This window comes from Rattus rattus, chromosome 5, assembly GCF_011064425.1.
Source record: "Rattus rattus isolate New Zealand chromosome 5, Rrattus_CSIRO_v1, whole genome shotgun sequence".
Taxonomy (NCBI): Eukaryota; Metazoa; Chordata; class Mammalia; order Rodentia; family Muridae; genus Rattus; species Rattus rattus.
Genome location: NC_046158.1, coordinates 114550570 through 114563630, shown reverse-complemented (window position 1 = coordinate 114563630; position 13061 = coordinate 114550570). Strand labels below are relative to the sequence as shown.

General features: G+C 39.2%; 1 protein-coding gene and 1 pseudogene across 2 annotated transcripts in view; one reads left to right on the top strand and one right to left on the bottom strand.

The window, feature by feature from the left end:
* The window catches only part of Plcb1 (phospholipase C beta 1), a 671578-nt gene that overhangs the window by 563077 nt on the left and 95440 nt on the right, over nucleotides 1–13061 (bottom strand). The window lies entirely within an intron of this gene.
* LOC116899969 lies at nucleotides 3812–4727 on the top strand (annotated as a pseudogene).

Sequence of the window (13061 nt, the reverse complement as noted above, 5' to 3'; positions counted from 1 at the left end):
GACACTCAGGGGTAATTACATTCAGGCTTATATGGGTATAAAAGTAGTTCAATGTTTCAAAAAAAATCTAGAAATAAATATATCCATATAAAAGCATTTAAATTTGTCAAGTTGCCTGAAAAAAAATGTAATAAGGAAAAGAAACGATCTAAATGAATGGGGATTGATCACTAGGACATTCACTGGAAGCAGAGTGCAAACTCTGATCACCAATTGTGATCCATCAATTGTTGGTTGAAGAATACATTGGGAGAAATAACACTTAAGACTCACAGCCTACTAGGCGAGTGGGCCCAGAATTCCTGTGGCATAAAGAAAGTGTTATACAATGCAAACAGGATCATGTGAACAAGAATATTCTAGAATGGTGAGGTCTAAAAGACAAGAACAGAGCACTCATAGTATTCACTGTAGGAGATCATACATGCACCCTGCACACTCATTTCACCATGGAAACATCAAACTGATACTAAGTTAGGCTGGTAAGATGAGCTCAAGCATAAATTTGTTCCTTTCACAAACATCTATTCTCAGGGATTCCTATGGCAGGAGTAAATGGAAGAGTGGGAGAGTTAACCAAACGAAAGTACGATTGGCCTTAGTGTGCTAATGGGAAAGGAAAAATCAACAGAACAAAGAATATGGTGCAATGGCACTGCTTACACGTGAAGCTGCTATTAAGTAAATGAATTTCACCTTTATATTAATGTTTTATTGGATCAATAGATACAGTTAGCCGTTTAGTGTGGCAAGGACCTTCCCCTAATAAAAATAAAAAGATCTCAGGGGACCAATCACAGGGCAAGGAGTCTGTGGGACAGCCAGGAGAGGGAGGGGAAGAGAGGAGGAGAAAAGGGACAGAGAGAGAGAGAGAGAGCATGGGGTAGAGGATGTAATGAACTTGAGCACCCATACCACCCAACCTAACCCCCCAAACCATCCCCATCCCCCATCCCACCCCTGGTTAGTCCCTGGCAGATCTGCCACAGGAGGATTTAACTTAGTATGGCTCACTAATTAGGATGTCAGTAGTTGCGTGCAGCACCAGTTGATTCTAAACTAACTTTGTGTGGTGGTTTCCTTCCCGCGGCAACTCAACTGAATTCAAGAGGAAGGTATGGGACACATGAAATTTGGATGCGTGGAGCTGGTGTGGTAGCAACTCGCCAAGGGAACTTAGCGAATCGGGTGAAGGAGACATTTCAAGAGGGTCGAAGAGTCTACCAAGATAAGAACAGCCCACTGGTGCCATGGGGGCCTCCGGTGCCGGTGTAGTGTGGACTGGTACGATCCCCTTTTTATTATTTAATGCTACAGTTGGGTCGATCAGCACTACACAGGTCAATGAAACGACACATCAAGATTTCCCTGTGTGGGTAACTATCTGTAGCCACAATAGCCATGATTCTGCCATGACTAGATCACGTGTTTCAAAGGAGAAACCAACAGTTTCACATCATTTGAAAGTCATAGGGAGGAGCACATTACAAAATCGAAGTCACCCTTTTATGGAACACTAAAACCAGCAGGCAAGGTTTCTACAGGTGGCCCTGTTTGCTGAGGTAACAGAATGTGGAGATGCCCAAGAACTTCCTGTAAGTTTCCTTAAATATTTAGTTTAAAAAATTGTTTTAAGATAATACTCCAACCATTTTTCTCTTCTCTATCCCTCTTCCAAACTCCCTGTAAATTAGCACCTGCTCTCTTTTAAATTCAGGGTCACCTTTTTATTAACTTTTTGTTGCATACAACAAACACATATGTGTGTGTGTGCGCGCCCCTGTGTGTGTAATATATAAAAATAACCACTTAGCCTGTATGTTACTTGTGTGTGTGTGTGTGTGTGTGTATAATATATAAAAATAACCAGTCTGTATGTTACTTGTGTGTGTGTGTGTGTGTGATATATAAAAATAATCACTCAGTGTACAATTTACTTGTGTGTGTGTGTGTGTGTGTGTGTGTGTGTGTGTGTGTGTGTGTTTTCAGGGCTGACCATTTGGAATTAAATAGATAACTGGTGTGCGCTTCTCTGATTTCAGCATTCATTAGTTGCTGTTAGCTATTAGTGCAGGATTGAGACCTCTTCCCTACCAAATTTACATGGATGAATTACTTGAATTTTTCTCCTTCATCACCTATATTTGCCTACTATCTTCTTTGCCATCTGAAGACCTTCTGGGATGCACAGGGAATCCTATCATCCTAGCCATTTTCAAAGAAATAAAAAGCAGTTGCCAACATTAACTCAGCAATAAGAAAATAACAGTCACATTCTTGAGTCCACTATGAAGAACACTTTCTCTTTCTGAGTATGTATAATTCCAGTGGTCTTCACAAAAACAAACTAATGTTGCTGTAAGAAACCTTAATAAAATGTAAAGTTTCATCAATATCAGCTTTTTAAAATTTTTATGATTTTAAATGGTTATATTTTATATCTTTAGATATAATTATACGTATTAATTTTTAAATTTTTATATCACTTTTCTTACCTTCTCCTATCTGTTGTTCTTGTTATCTCTTCACTTCCTAACTTCCTCATTTTCTCCTGTGAGACAGAATCTCTTTCTGAAGATCATCCTGGGCAACAAGTCATTATGTAGACCAAGCTCAACCTGATTGTGTAATCCTCCTGCTTCAACCTGCCCATTGCTAGGATGACAGTTATCAAAGCTATCACCACAGATTTTATCACACAGTGAATTGTAACATTGAAAATCAGGAGGAGAAGCGGATCCAAGTTTTGTGTATCTCAATGATGTCATCTGGAAAATTCCTTTTCTTGTCTCTTAACTCTAACAGATTTTTTCCTTTAATATCACATTTCTTTTTAATAACCAATATAATAATAAAATACAAGAATCACTCTGAATAGTATACGCAGACGCTTATCTAGGTATGACTCTGGGCTGCAGACAGTTTTTGCCTATGGCAAACTTCAACATATCAACCCTCAGCTTCAAGGCTTCCCTTTATTCTCTGGGCATAAATAGAAGCTCTTGCTTCGAGGACGTAATTGTATTTAGTTTTCCATTGTACTGTGGTCTGAGTGTTGGTTTCCTTTCCAAACACAGCGCAATGTGATACTATCAAGAAGCAAGGGAAACCTTTGAGAAGGGAGCAACTTATGAAGGTTTCACTTGATGGATGATATGATGGAGACTTGAGGAAGGCTGTTTGCCCATTTGGCTTTCTTATGTAAGGAGACACAGTTCAAAGGCACATGTGTGAAGGGCGGGCCCCCATCACACTCATTCTGCTTGTGTGTTTCCTAGCCCTCAGAACTGGGTATAGGTATTACTGTTTATGAATGACCAAGGGCATATTTGTTCTAAGCAGTCTGAAGACAGAGACTTATGTCTACTGCGTTGTTTTTATTTGTAATATTTCTGTGAATAAAAGAAACTAGGTTTTCCATCTAGGAATTCCTAGCAGCTAGCAGTGTCTCTGGCATTGTTTGGCTTGTGTAAATACTTACTGGCTGACAGTTTCAAAATAAGATGGACTGTATCAGGGTTCATGTCCTCAGACAGAGCTGATAGCCATGTCTCTGATATATTGTTGGACTCAAATAAATATTACTTGAGTAGCAGATAGAAATGATGACTGAATGTACCAGTTGACTAAAGGTTTAAAATGGACCTTCCACAATTATACCTTATGGACATTTTTCTATTTCAAGCACATGAAGAGTATATACAAGAGAGACTTACACAGGCTAAAGATGTGACAAAAAGGGGTGATACCCAGGAATTAAGAAGAGTTTGGAACCCGGAAGATCATGGACGGCTGCTCCATGGCTGTCATCATGTCACAAAATGAATATATTGAATTGCACCGCAAACGATATGGATATCGTCTGGACTACCATGAGAAAAAGAGAAAGAAAGAAGGTGGGGAGGCCCATGAATGTTCAAAGGGCACAAAAAAAAAAAAAAAATTGGTCTGAAGACTAAAACTCTGCCATAAACAGCGCCATGCTGAGAAAATACAAATGAAAAGACCATTAAGGTGCATGAAAAGAGAAACACCAAGCAGAAGGATGACATGAGGAGAAGGCTCCACAGGGAGCAGTGCCTGCCTACCTGCTGGACAGAGAGAGGCAGTCAAGAGCAAAAGTACTTTCTAACTTGATTAAGCAGAAACAGAAAGAGAAGGCAGGAAAATGGGAGGTCTCTCTACCCAAAGTTCATGCCCAAGGAGAAACAGAAGTACTGAAAGTTATTCGAGCAGGAAAAAGAAAAAAGAAGGCATAGAAAAGAATAGTTACAAAAGTCTGCTTTGTTGGTGATGGTTTTACAAGAAAACCATCTAAATATGAAAGGTCCATTAGGCCAATGGGTTTACGTTTCAAAAAGGCGCATGTCACACACCCTGAGCTGAAAGCTACCTTTTGCCTGCCTATACTCGGTGTGAAATAGAATCCCTCATCCCCAGTATACACAACCCTGGGTGTGATCTCCAAAGGTACAGTCATTGAAGTGAATGTGAGGGAGCTGGGCCTTGTGACACAAGGAGGCAAGGTGATTTGGGAAAAGTATGCTCAAGTTACCAACAATCCTGAAAATGATGCGTGCATAAATGCTGGTTTGACAGTGACATCATACAAGTCATTCTATTCACTGTGGAAAACTTCACAGTGTCAGGAAAACACCATCACTGTGATCATTCTGAACTACCAATCAGCCTTACCCCGTGTGCAATCATCAAGAAGTTTTTATTAAATTGTAAAGGAAAATAAAACAATGCCCAATTTTACATTTAAAAAAAAAGATATGACAAAAAGGACCTACCACCCATTTCACAGATGCTAAATCCTACAAAATACAGTATCACAAAACCCAGCAGAGCACTAACCAATGAAAGCAAGTGTAATATTGTAACAAGAAATTAGGTTATTACCAGCAACAAGTTAGAAGATAATTTTTTAAAAAATATTATTATTAAGTTATAATTCCCTTTATTAGTGGACACTTGTAAAATACAAGATGAGAATCAGACAAAGCTCTGATCTGACTTTGGTAGACACTTTAGAAACATTCTTCACCACCCACATCTCACGTCCTGCAGGTCAGATTTTCCCAGATAAAGATATGCCCATCAGATGTGGAAAGATAGGCTTATGCTTAAAACCAAGTTTTCAGCAACTCCCTTTGTGTGTGACTTCCCGACTGTGTTGTGAAAAATGTACTCAGTCTCAGATAATTCTCTGCTAAATATACTAAGCCAGGGATTGAAGACAGTTGCCCTGCCTGTTACTATTTTACATCTAAAACAATGACAGCAAATCTCTGGCAGCAGATTTTTAAGCACCCAATCAATATTCAGGCTTCTAATCCAGTCTTTATGGTCTGAAATTCCAAAGGGGTAAAATGTAAGCATGGATAATTAAAAAAGAGTGCAGTTAATGTGCTCAACACATAAGAGAGATGGCATACACAGTAGCAATGTGCACTAACCAAAAGCAACAATCTCAGCCTCAGTCCCTTCCAGTTATAGGACCCACTGGAGTGGCAAAGCAGAAGGCTGTCTCACCGTATTGCTTCACGCTCTCCTATGTGAAGACAAGGCTTTGATAAAGCCTCCAATTTCAGAGTGAACATGACCCCAAATCACAGGAAAATCCAAAGCAAAGCAAAGTGAGCTCTCTACCAATGATGTTTCTATCCATCAAAGTGAGCTATATCATCAGAAGGTTTTATAATTAAGTTTGGAATGCCATTCTTATTCTCCACTGAAGACTCTGATTCCAGCTCTAACATACCTTAGGGCAAAGCTTTCTTTTGAATTACTTCCAGTGATGGACAGGGCCAGGACTGAGATGAGATAGTGTAACAATGACGATAAGCTCAGAATCATGTCTTTTATTAACTTGTCTCCTATTGGCTTATCAGCCAATTCTGATTTCTTACAAAACCCTAAAATGAGGTATATTAGAAATAATGACACTTCAAAGTAGACCATCTTTTTACAACTCTAAATGAATTTTTAAATGTGATGGAGACTATTACTATCACTTTGGAAATCTGCAATATCTATTAATTTTGTTTCTTTTCCTCTGAATTTTAAACTTTTCTAAACTTTCCTTATTCACTATTTAAGTTGTATTTTTGAAAAATGGCTAGATAGTTTCAAAGACTAGGTTCCTTCAGAAGTAAATCTTTGATTTGCATTTCCCTGATGATTAAGGATGTTGAACATTTCTTTAGGTGCTTCTCAGTCATTGGGTATTCCTCAGTTGAGAAACTTTGTTTAACTCTGTACCCCATGTTTAACAGGATTATTTGACTCTCTGAAGTCTAACTTCTTGAGTTCTTTGTATATATTAGATATTAGCCCTCTATCATATGAAGGATTGGAAAAGACATTTTCCCAATATGTTGGTTGCATCTTACCCTATTGACAGTGTCCTTTGCCTTACAGAAGCTTTGCAACTTTTTGAGGTTCCATTTGTCGATTCTTGATCTTAGAGCATAAGCCACTGGTGTTCTGTTCAGGAAATTTTGCCTTGTGCCTATGTGTTTAAGGCTCTTCCCCAATTTCTCTTCTATTAATTTCAGTGTATCTTGTTTTATGTGAAGGTCTTTGATCCACCTGAACTTGATCTTCGTATAAGGTGATAGGACTGGGTCAATTTGCATTCCTCTACATGCTGACCTCCAGTTGACCCAGCATCATTTGTTGAAAACACTGTCTTTTTTCTATTGGATAGTTTTAGCTCCTTTGTCAAAGATCAAGTGACCACAGGTGAGTGCGTTAATTTCTGGGTCTTCAATTCTATTCCACTGATCCACTTGCCTGTCTCTCTCTGTACCAATAGCATGCAGTTTTTGTTTTTTGTTTGTTTGTTTGTTTGTTTGTTTGTTTTTTATCAAAGTTGCTCAGTAATACAGCTTGAGGTCAGAGATGGTGATTTCCCCAGAAGTTCTTTTATTGTTGAGAATAGTTTTTGCTATCCTGAGATACCACCTCTCACCAGTCAGAATGGTTAAGATAAAAATTCAGATGAGAGTAGATGCTGGTGAGGATGTGGAGAAAGAGGAACACTCCTCCACTGTTGGTGGGAATGCAAGCTGGTACAACCACTCTGGAAATCACTGTGGCAGTTCCTCAGAAAATTGGACATAGTACTACCTGAGGATCCAGCTATACCACTCCTGGACATATACCCAAAACATGCTCCAACATATAACAAGGACACATGTTCCACTATGTTCATAGCAACTTTATTTATAATAGTCAAAGCTGGAAAGAATCCAGCTGTCCTTCAGCCGAGGAATGGATACAGAAAATGTGGTACAGCTACACAATGGAATACAACTCAGCTATTAAAAGCAATGACTTCATGAAATTCTTAGGTAAATGGATGGAACTAGAAAATATCATCCTGAGTGAGGTAACCCAGTCACAAAAGAACACACATGGTATGCATTCACTGATAAGTGGATATTAGCCCAAATGCTCAAATTACCCAAGATACAATCCACACATCCACCTGGTCCCTGGAAACTCTGAAGGTTCTCAGGAATGGATATGGTTGCCAGCAGATCTAATCTCTCCATCCTTCTACAATTCTTTGTTCCATCTCCAGGTCCTACATGCTATGTCTGCAACTGTATGCAGCTTCAGTCTTCTTTATGGGCTCCCTTGAGCAACTTACAACTATCCTAAAAGTGTGAGAATCTGGAAGGGACTACAAAGAGACAGTCTCTCCCTGATTGTGCTGGCTTACTGTCATTCATGGGGGCTCTCTTCACTTTCCATGGCTTGTGTCCACACTCCTCACTCCTATCTTTGCTGATCCTTCCCTCTTAAACCTAAGCACACTCCTAAATACACTCTTCCACACAGGTCTGCTTCTGGGGAGCACAATGTAAGACAGCAGACTAGTTTAAGGACTAATATTTATAGAAAACTTACTTTCTCTAGACCCACACTAGCCATTGCAAACATATTATTTCATGGGCTCCCACCCAAAAGGTATATATCCACCATTCTTACACTTGAAACCCTGAAGTTACAGAAGAGAAAGACAAGCTCATGTACTTAAGTATCCTTTTGTTACACAGTGTTTGTTCCTCATCTGACTGAAGAGGGTTATTTCCTATACTGTCCTTTATTTCCAAGGAAAATAATAAGCATGTATTTGCCCTCTGTTACAAACATTCAGATATTAGCCATATTTATGGAATTGTGTGTGATGAAATTAATTAAACTGCCTGAGTTCATTCATGATTTAAATGCAGAGAATATCACTTAAATCCCTGTCTTGACAATCCCTGAATCCAAGTCATTTCATTTTAGTCACATAGTATGTGACTACAAACTAATAAAGAATGGTAACTAAACTCCTGATTTGATGTGGTTTGCTATGTGACTGTATCATAGTTTCAATGAGAATGAGCCTCCTAGGGAAATGCAGTATACAATGGACATGTTAACCAACACCCCAGCTTAAGATTTCAAAAGAAAAACAGTGATGCTTCTTAGAAAATGTAGAACAATCTTAAAGTCAAAAGGAAATATATATAATCACTATTACATGTTCTGCCTAAAGGATGTATCCTGAGACCTCTGTGTAGTGACATGAAAAATATGTCTTTTGTTAAAATATTGGAGCCCATACTGTAGGAGCTCAGAGTAGAGAGAGGATGCTGAAGCAATGGAAAGTTTCCCATCGCAGAAAGGAAGCATGCCAGTCACCAAGGGCAACATAGAGCATCTGACACTACACGGCATCTAAGTTAGAATTTGGATAGAGACTTTGTGTAAGTCACTGGGTCTGGTGCTTTTAAAAAGCCACATTATAATGTCCTGTCCTTTGGCTTCCTGAGAGATAAAGGTTTAAATCATAGCAGCAGGACTTCAAGAGCAGTTATAATAGCTCTAGAGAAGTCTGGTTAAGCTTAGACATTCAGACCAAGTGAAATACCAGCTCAGTTAGGAAATCCCTATGAAATTGCTCGTGTTTACAAACTAATCAATACAATGGAGACACTCTTAGAAAAACTGCACATGTACAGACTGTACACAGTACTATCAATGCCCATGTATGCTAAATAAAATAGTGAGAGATTAATTTGTCTCTGCTTGTCATTCGGAGTAAAATGGTGGCACTTGGTCACCATCATCTCCTTTGCTTTTCAACTAGTGATTGGCAGTAGTTTCCATTAAGTGGTTAAATCCAGATCAACACAGTAACTTGTTTTGACTAAAAGAAAGTGTCAGAGGCCACAGTGGTTGGGATGGCAGCCCTCAATCATTGTTTGTTTCTACTTCTCTTGAAACCACTTTGTAAACTCTTGCCTGAAAGAACCTAGGAAGAGGAGAACCTGCAATCCATGCGCTCTCATCCCAGCAAACACGAGTTAATCTGCTCCTCAGCGCTGCTCTGCTGAGTCAGCAGCCAGTTGAAACCGATCCCTGAGCAGACAGACGAACCACCAGCTGAATGATGTAGACTGCTGATACACAGAATTGCAGTCTAAATCGAGGATTGCAATTTAAAGCTACTACAGTTTAAGATGATTTCTTAGACATGTAAAAATAGCTATCTGATACACATCTCATTTCGTTTTCGAATTTCACTATTGCTTATAATTGACAATGTAATGACTTCATTTTCCTGAGAACTGCTGGTGTCCCGAAGTACACTCACGTCAAAGGACCAGCAGAGAGAAGAACACAGTTAAGAGTTAATATAATAGCACATGGTTTATACATTTTGTCACAACCCACCCTTGGAAGAGTGAGCTAGTGATCTGAAGTTCAGCCCTGTTGATCAGCTTTGCCTTCCTTGGCCTTTAGAAATGAACTTCCAGTTTGTGTCTGACTGCTTCCATTCAGTATAGTATTATGGGATTTTGGCCCTATGACAACATGAATTACTAGTTCTCTCTGCCTCACAGCTGAGTGGTACTTGCATTGGGAATATACTTCAGCTTGTTGCTCTGCTCTCTGTTGGTGGATGACTGAGTTGTGTTGGGGAGTATTACTATGACCTTGTACAATTATTCTTGTAACTGTCTTCTGATGGTCTAACGTGTACATTCCTAGTAGGTTTGTACTAGTAGGATATTACATGGCATAATATGGTATATAGTGTGATATGATATGGTGTGGGATGATATCTAATATGATCCAATATTATACAATATACAAAGGTATAACTTTAATAGTTTTCCAAAACAACCCCCCTCCCCAGCAACCCATGGGAGTTCCAGTTATCTTTACTCAAACTTGATACTGAAAGCTTTTCCTATGGCTATGTACTAAATACATTTTTATAGGTATGTAAAGTGTGTGTCCTTATAAATGCAGTAATTTTTACTATACAATTCTCTGATAGAGAATATAATCTGTTTAATTAGTCATTGTAATTTAATTAGTAAAAACCGGTTCTTTCAATTCTTCAGAAGGAGAAAATTACATTTGGTTGTCTTCAATCTGTCTAAACGAGGGAACAGATAGACAGCTGAAATGCTGCTGTGAACACGGCATATTCTGAGTGTCCTCTAACACTTGGCTTGAAATCTAAGAGAAGAGTAAAGAAAAATCACTGTTAGCTTTTACCATTTAGACCTATCACAGGTTCTGGAGAATAAGTGTTAGTCCCTGCTCAGTAGCTAAATTCCAAATCATTCCTGTGACCACTGCTCATCCTACAGGAATAAAGCCGAGACAGTTTCACAAATTCTAGCATTTGTAAATAGGATCTGGAGTTAAGTAAAGTAGCCACTGGGACACACAGTGTGTCTTTTTAAAGATTCTATTTATATTCACTGGATGACCACCATTAGGAGGTACATAATTCCCTTAGTCGGAATCATAGAAACCTAAAAATATATTTCCTGGCTTCTATCAGGATCTGTCAGAGACTCAAGAAGAAGCTCGTGCTCTGGCCAAAACACAACAATTCTTTCAGATCCATGTTGCCTGCATTAGAAGATGTCTAGGCCCTGTCAGTAAGTACAACTAGAAGAATACTCTCTCTGGTGTTTAGAAATTTAGCTTTTCCCTCTTTCCTTTTATCATGTAAGGCACACTTAGGCATCACTGGGCATCAGTCAAACACAGGCTTCAGAACAGTATCGGCATCAGTCTTCCCTTATCTACAGTCATGTCTTGCTTGCTTCTAAAGTTTTCCTACCAAAATATTTCACCTATTATCACAGTGATTTTATTTTATTTGTTTTTACACAATGAAAAAGTAATTCCCACAGTGATGTAAACTTAGGTCCATGCTGATTGGCTACTGGATTGTATTTTTCTCCAAAGTATTTGCAACCTTGTTTTCTTAACTTATTGGTGACAGGCTTTGTGTCTTTCACAAGTGACCAACATTCCACTTACAGCTTTTTTTTCTTTTTTTCGGAGCTGGGGACCGAACCCAGTGCTAGGCAAGCGCTCTATCACTGAGCTAAATCCCCAACCCCACCACTTCCATATCACAGCTAAGTCCTGGTCAGTGGCATTCAAACCAGATGCATCCCACTGTCCTGATGCCACTCCTCTCCCATCTCTCTGGAACTATGCTTCAGATCCTTGCCTATGGTACTGCCATTTTCTCTTAACTGATTTTGGGTGTCAATGTACCCATCTTTGCAAATCACATTTCACCAAACTTCTTTCCCTTGCAAGCTTTCTCCATTCAGTGTGAGAATCAAGAGCAAGGCCTTCAACATAGTTCATGCGAATGCTTAACCACACTAACCTATTACTTGCTCTTTGTAGCTCAAATATCAATCAAAACATTCTTAAGGAAGCTGCCTGTGCCTGCTATCAGTGACCTGCTCTGGGGCAACAGAGCAGGAGCTCTGGAAGTCACGCTCCTCACCACTGATAACAGGGACAGTGATAAACACATGGCCGTGGAGTGTGGTGTTGAGCTCACTGAGGCCAGTGCACTTTGCTGTGGTTGGAGTAGCCAAACCCCAGACTCTTCTGTGAGATGTAAAACATATGGATGAGGAAGATGAAGAGAAGGTGAGAGGAGCTACTAAGTTTTCCAGAAACACAGGGGCCATCTGAGTTTTGGCGCCCAATTTCTACCTGCTATTCTCCCCGAGGTTCTATTAAATTTCTTGTTAAAATACTTTATCTGCCACAGTCAAAGTATGTCATCCAAAGTCAGTTCAACATGATCATAGATAGGGCTACCTTTTAGGTAAATCTGATTAGACCACACTTGCCCTCCATAGCTGTCTTCATCTCAATGGCCCTACACAGACTCTTCCCCTCTATAAATGCTAGTCTCTCTTCTCTCTTCATGGTAAATCATATCTTTTAAGGACTTGACTGAGATTCTGTTCTTCCAACAGGTGCTGTTTACTACGGCTTTTCTAAGGTTGGGGCCAGGTTAAGAGAAGGTAGGCATGAAGAGATGACGCTCCATGCACACTGCACTGTTACCACTCTGCTTCCGTTTGCTGATATAGAAATCAAGAGAAATGAAAAATATCACATAGATTTGTCTTGAAGTTCTAAGAAACATAGGAAAATTACTGTCCCAGTTCCTGCCTTTGTGGGAACCCAGTGACATCTCTTTGTACTTCTTGTCTTTCTATTCCTACAGAATTTTGTTTCAACATCAAACTGAAACTGGATAGCAACAAAGATTGGCTTTTTATCAAAAACATGCACCTTTGGGTCTCATTCTCCTAGAAGCAGGAGGTCTTGGTGATGTGTTCTTCTAGGTCGAGAGCTTACAAAGACCCCTGCAACAAGCTAGCAAAACAGGTAGCTATATGATAAGTCAGACCAGCAACTAAAAAGCAATCTGCCCCTATGGAATGGGACTTATGGAGGAGAAACAAATGTGATTAAAATTGCTTTGCCTGGAAAGTAAAGGCTTAATTTTTCCAATACATTGCTTTTCCTGTTGGACTAAATTCATGGTGCATGGTTGTTGTTGTCTTTTACATTTGGAAAATTAACAAATGAAGAAACAATGGTGATTAGGTTGATAAGCTTATAAAAGAGAAATTTTATAAGCAGAAAGACTTCAATTTCATTAAGAAATATACAACCATGAACACATTAGCAGATGCAAGAAAACT